The sequence below is a fragment of the Rhinolophus sinicus genome, linkage group LG15 (genome assembly GCF_036562045.2).
Source record: "Rhinolophus sinicus isolate RSC01 linkage group LG15, ASM3656204v1, whole genome shotgun sequence".
Classification (NCBI taxonomy): domain Eukaryota; kingdom Metazoa; phylum Chordata; class Mammalia; order Chiroptera; family Rhinolophidae; genus Rhinolophus; species Rhinolophus sinicus.
The window spans coordinates 31,355,366-31,362,073 of NC_133764.1; positions in this window are offsets into that span (position 1 = coordinate 31,355,366).

Here is a 6,708-nt window from a genome sequence, read left to right on the forward strand (position 1 = left end):
GTTGCCAGCTGCTTCACTCATCTGCATTTGGTGTTGGGCATTTTTAAGGTTTCCTGAACCACCTCCTTCTTTTTATCTGGAATTAAATTTTAACTGGTCTCCAGTTTCTGAGAAACTGCAGCTTCTGACATGTTATGGGCAGTGGGGTGAAGAAGTCAGGCGCTGAACGGTGCTACATATGCAATGACTATGTGGCAAACTGGTTTGCATTTTTCGGGGCTGGCAAAGGGTATGGACGTGAAGCCATCACAAGTCTTGTAATTTCAATTCTCCGCCATCCCTGGGGTCATGTCCCCTGAGTGGACTCTTGTCTGGCCTCAATTCAGGGAATAAAATTCCTAACTCTACTGGAGATGACCTAAACACATTTTCCTGTCCCGTAAAGGTCAAGGGCAAAACTGTATGTGGAAGTCACATATTAAGTGTGAATGAGGTTGGGTTGGGAGAGTGGCAATCCTAGAGGCAGAATTGGCAGTCAGATGCAACTATCCTTAAGGTTTGTCTAAATCTCTCCGTTTCCCTCCCAGAAACGAGCCTTTCCTTTCTGCTCCTGCACTGACTCTTCATGTCTTGACCCCTGGCTTTCCTACCAGCCCCATATACATCCCCTCCATTCACACCCAAATGTCCCCAACTGCTGTGTACTGGGACCCATCGTTCTGTTTCAAGCCTCTCATTGCAAGTCCATACCCTCTTTCCATTTCTACTGTTCTTGAATGTACCCATGGCCTCATCATTTCTTTCTTAGACTTTTACAAACAGGCTCCTTCCTGGTCTCTCTGTTTCCAGTATGGCCCCAGGTCAGGGTCCACCTTGTGTTTTGATCTAATCAAAACTCTTTCCAGAGTTAGCTTTGTAGCATGCAGATAGAACCATGATGTTTGCATGGTTGAAAAGCCTCCAGAACGTCTCATTGCCTCAGGATTAGGTGACTTGTGATGTGACTTTTCATGGTTTGGCTTCTGTCTCCTTTTCCAGCCTCATCTCCCACCTCTTCTTTATACGACCCCTGGTTTTTACTCCATAATACTTTATGTAGTTCCTTCCCCAAGTGTTTCATGGTCTCACAGACAGGCCTTTAAGCAAAAGCTCTGTCCTATTTCCCCACCTGGAGAATATTCATGGGCTACTCAAGCTTTGGCCCCATTTCTCCCATTTTCTTTGATGTTTGTCCTCATGCCCATTAGTCTCAGGGCTGTGTGCTCTCACGTACTCTCACGGCTGTTTGCATGTACTCCTATTAAAACATTGGCTATGTTGTGTGTAGTTGTTTGTATGCATTATGGGTTGATTTATGTCCCTCCATAATTTATTTATATGTTGAAGGCCTAGCTCTCAGTACCTCAGAACGTGACCTTATTTGGAAATAGGGTCATTGTAGATGTAATTAGTTAAGATGAGGTCATCTTGGAATAGAGTGGGCCCTCGATCAAATGTGACTGGTGTCCTTATAAAAAGGGGGAATTTGGACACAGACAAATGCACACAGGGAGAACCCCATGTGAGGATGAAGGCAGAAACCAGGCTGATGCTTCTACAAGCCAAGGAACACCAAAGATTGCCCGCAATTCAGCAGAAGATGGGTAGGAGGCACACAACAGATTGCCCCTCAGAGCCCTCGGGAGACAACCCTGCTGACACATTGGTCTTAGACTTCCGGCCTTGAGAACTGTGAGACAGTACATTTCTGTTGTTTAAGCCACCCAGTTTGTGGTAGGTACTTTGTTACCACAGCCCTTGTGATCTAATACAGTACGCATGCCTACCTTCCTCACTGGCGCATGACCTCTTCAGCATGGAGGGAAAGTGGAGCTCTGAGGACAGAGCCTATCACTTGAGGCAATGCTCAAGAAATTTTAGCTGCATAAATGAAGGGAAACCATAGAGGGCAGGGGTCTAAGGCATCTCGGCAACCACAGCATCTTACAGAGGGCTTTGTACACTTTGTACAGAGGGCTTTATTGGTTACAATAAAATAACATAGTTTGGGACCCTGGAGGAGACACAGAAGAAACATAAAACATGGCTCCTGCCTTCCGGCATCTTTTATGATTATTAGAGAAACAAAATCTGTCTGTACCAGTAAGACAATGCAGAAAAAGTACCAGAGAGTACACTGAGAAGATTAGGGAACATGTGCCACACTGCACGCTTTCAGAGGAGAAATGCAAAGGGCACTTGTGTTTCCTTTCAGTCTAGCTAAATATCAAGCTCTCTACTTCCAGGTATTAAATCATGAAAACGACAGAGTCCACATTTAAACATAAGAATTCCTCAATCTGTGAAGGTTGTACTCTATTTTTATCTCACATATATGTTCACATGTTGTTTAAAAGACTAGTTGTTTTTCATTTGTGGGGTTTTCTACGCTGGACTGTAACTCCATGAGTACAACGTCACCATGCTTTTTCCTTCCTTTTCTTGCTTTCAAAGGGCTTTTGTCACTGCATCGCTGTGTGTGAGGGCAACGTTACCTTTAGCTGCCAGCTGTCTCAGCGATCAGTGAGGGAGGAGGGGGGCAATTAGATGACAGATCCAAAACAGAGTGAGATTAAGAAACCTGATACAGATTTGGTGTTATACCCACTCTCTTTTCTCATTCTGAGCCAGGAAGTCCAGAATTTTCCTATTTATGACCAAAACATAATGCCTCAATATGGCCAGAGTTTTCTCAAAATGTCGCTGGTGGATCTGAATTACTAGAGATGTTCATAAAAATGCAAATTCCAGTGTCACATCCTAGATCTAGTGAATCAGAATCTTTGGAAGTGGGGCCAGGAATGTGCAATTTCAGTAAGCTGATTCTCACAAGCTCGTGAGATTCTGCACACCCTGAAGTCCAATTGTGATATACACAGAAGTTTGGGAATCACTTGTGGAGAGTATAGTGCTAAGGAGAACAGCCGTAGATTTGATTACACCTTGTCTAGCTAGAATCCACTGTCCAGTTCTGTCTAACTTGTATCATAAGGTCATAATGGCGCCAGAGAGAGAATGTGTGTTTGGCCCAGCACAATCCATCACTGTTACTGGGGAAAACCAAGCAAGCAATCTACCAACAACCCAACCAACAGACCATCCCAGTACCCATTCTTTACAAATGGTGTGATCTTGCTGTAAAAAACCATTGTTCTACTTATTAGTAAATTTCCTTTGGAAAACTGAATTACCTTCTCTGGGCCTCAGTTTCCTCATCTAAAACATGAATCCCAGATATAAATGATCTCTAAGGTACCCTTCCGTTCGGAAAAAAAATGAGAATTTTATAATTTTTTATTGTACTAGCACATAATAATCAAGCCTTTTTGAGAAGAGTGAAGCAGTTGGCAATCAAGGAAGCATAAGACCACTGAACTGGGAGTCAGGAAGCGTGGACTTTGGTCCTGGCTGAGTCATCAACTAGCTCGGTGACATGGGGGCAAACTATTTAAAAGTTCTGGGCTTCACTTTCTTCATATGTAAAATGAGTACCTTAAGTTAGGCAATTGTACAGTTCCCTTCCAGAATGAATTTTCTTCAGGAATAATGATGAAATATGAATGAAAACTAAGAGATTCATTACCAGCAATGAAGGGTAGGAATATTTATATATGATGTGTGTGTGTGTGTTGATACTATTTACGGATAAATACATATGTAGTAAAATTACAAAGATACGTGTGAGACTGGTGAACACTAAATTCAGCATAGTGGTTGACTATGAGAGTCAAGCGAGAGAAATGGGACTGCTGAATATTAGACATGGGTCTTCAATAGTATCTGTAATGAATTATTTCTTAGAAAAAAGGATCTGAAGGATATATGACAAAATGCTAAGATTTGACAAAGTTGGGTGGTGAGTATATAGACGCTGGTTTTATTATTCTCTATACTTTTCTGTATACTTACCATATTTCATTAAAAACTTGACTTGATTTACCTTGTGGCCTTATATCCTGCATTATTTTGTCTTCTTAAAGAGACAGTTGAACTAAAGGGTTGAGCTTTGATATTAAGTTTAAGCAGGTTAGTGAACATCAACAGTCAAGAAATTTGCACCATTTTAAATTTGCACCTTTTTAAAGGAGATACATGATAGAGGGCAAAGAATATGCGTGAGAATAATCTCAACGTAAATTAGCCCTATTTATAGTTTGAAGTGGAGGAAGTCCACGCCCGTGGGTGTAGCTGCTTTCAGACTGTGTATTTCTTCCAAGCAGCATCTTTGCGCATGTTGTATGAGCTTTGTGTACCAGACTAACAACAGACGTGTTTTCTCTATTTCAGTTTTTACTACCTTGGCAGTATGTCTATTTTAGGAAGGTGAGAGGTTGGGAGTTTGGGGGCTTCTAGAAAGTCATGTCTTAAAAATTTTTAACTGTTGTCTAGCAACTCCTAATCCATTATATGAATTCAGTGCTAAGGGGTGAGACAAACATTAAACAAATGTTACACAAATAAATATTTTGGACTGGCTCAAAGTTCAGTCTCAGAATATCAATACAGCTAAAATAAATAGAAATGACTCCAGAAAGCTTTGAAAATGAACGTAGGTCTTGACTCAATAACTTTTGAGGGGCAGGAGAAGTGAGAATTACATTAGTGAGGTATATGGTGACTCTATACCTTTCTAAACAACCTTAATACACTTCTGTCTCTTCACAAAGTCCATACTTTATGTTCCACCTTCTCCCTTTCTTCCCCTCTGTGTCCCACCCCCACAACTCCACCCCACCATGCGTTCTCATCTCTTTATCCCATGGCCCCTAGTCCTTTCATATATAGGGCAATCGGCCCTGCTCCTGCTGGTTGCCAGTGCCTTCTCCATTTCCTACATAGTTCAGCCTGACAGAGGTCCACTAGCTGGCTAGGCCATTAAAGAATCCTTCCTTTCTGAAAGGAGGATTTCAAGTATTTATAATACAGCACCATAATATTTTAGCCATTTCAGACAAAGAATTATAAAGTCAATTGTGGTAAATATAATTACATTGCCTTAACTCTCTTCGTACTGTTTTTATTTTTCAATTTGGAAGCAAGGATGGATGGTGTAAAAGATGATCCATCATTTTGGCAACATGACTATAACCCATCTCTGGGCTGAACTAGTCATGCCCTCTTCTCTCTATTTTAGACTAAGTCTCATATTTCACAAGCTTCAACTGTATTCACCAGATAGGAAAAGGCAAATGGACCCTATGGTCTCTACAGACTCCCGCAGTTCTTCCCAAGATGTATGGTGACTGTAGTTTGTGAACTAAAAATCTGAACTTAGGGTCCAACTCATAGTTTTGCACATGCTCTTACAATGGGGAAGGGCATGAAAAAAAATCATGATTCTCTTATCCCTGAAAATACAGGAACTACAGCTGCCATGACCGGGCACAGACGGCTAAGTCCTCATTTCCTTTTGGTGTTGTAGATGCAGCCTCAGAAAGATGAGTCAGTGGTCAGGACTGGGGTCTGTGGTTATAGGTCTTGATAAGTCGTTTCCAAAGTTGATGGCTCAGCTCTGCTAAGGAAGGCAACAACCCTGACTGGCAGCCGTCGTGTGTAGTCACAGAGGGCTCAGCAGCACCTTATTTTCATGATGTGTATATATTTAATTATATAAATAGCACACAAATATCTTCTCTTTGCATATTATTTGGACACTATATAAGATTTAGAGTAATAAGTGGAAGTCCCCAGCCTTCTTTCTCTCCATTTCATTTCCTTTCCCAGAGGTAACTACTGTTGGTTTGATATGACTCCTTTCACTACATTGCATAGTCAAATAGTTTTTCCTCTATCTTACAGGTAATTAAAGAAAAACCAATGAAAACAATTGGAAAGGGGATAATTTCATTCTTGTCATATTGTCATTGTCACAAATGGATGAAAATACCCAAAATTGATTAGGGCTTGGAAAGGAATTTTAAATTAAAGCAAGTATTCTGAAAGTTCATTTGGTGACGTAAGTGCATTTGACTTTATGTCAGTCAGGAGACTGAAAATGCACCAGTTATTTGAACAAGAAAAATGTAATCAAAATTCTTCTACAATTCTGAACACCAGAAGTCTGAACTCAAGGGCCACGCGCCCTCTGAAGGCTCTAGGGGAGAATCCTTCCTGGCCCCTTTCAGCTTCTGGAGGCTCCAGGCTTTCCTTGGCTTGTGGCAGCATCACTCCAAACTCTGCCTCCATCTTTGCATGGCCTTCTCCTCTGTCTGTGGGTTTTCTTCTCCTCATAAGAACTTATGTCATTGAATTTAGGGCCTACCAGACAATCCAGGATGATCTCATTTGAGATCCTTAATGTAATCACATTGGACATATGTTTTGAGGGGGTGGGTGAGCCCCATTCAGCCCACTACGTGTATGAATAAACACATAGCAACATTTTACAGTGGCTTCCTTCATGGGAGGATTTGTAGATGCTCTGAATATTTCTTTCTTGCTTTTTTTTTTTTTTTTGCTGTTGACTTTTATGCAGAAACATTTGTATTACTTTTGAAGTAAAAAAGTACTTGGCATATGAGAAATGAGGGACTACATTGAGAAGTACTGATTTAATCATCTTGAAGATATGGTTGAACCTATAGTTCAGAAAACCCTAAATAACTCTACCTACTTAGACAAGGAAACAGTACGAGAAATTAAAACTCAGGAGGAGGAGCCAATTCATTACATGAGACCTATGTCCATTTATGCTCTAGAGCAAACCTAAAGAGTTAACAATCAAAATAA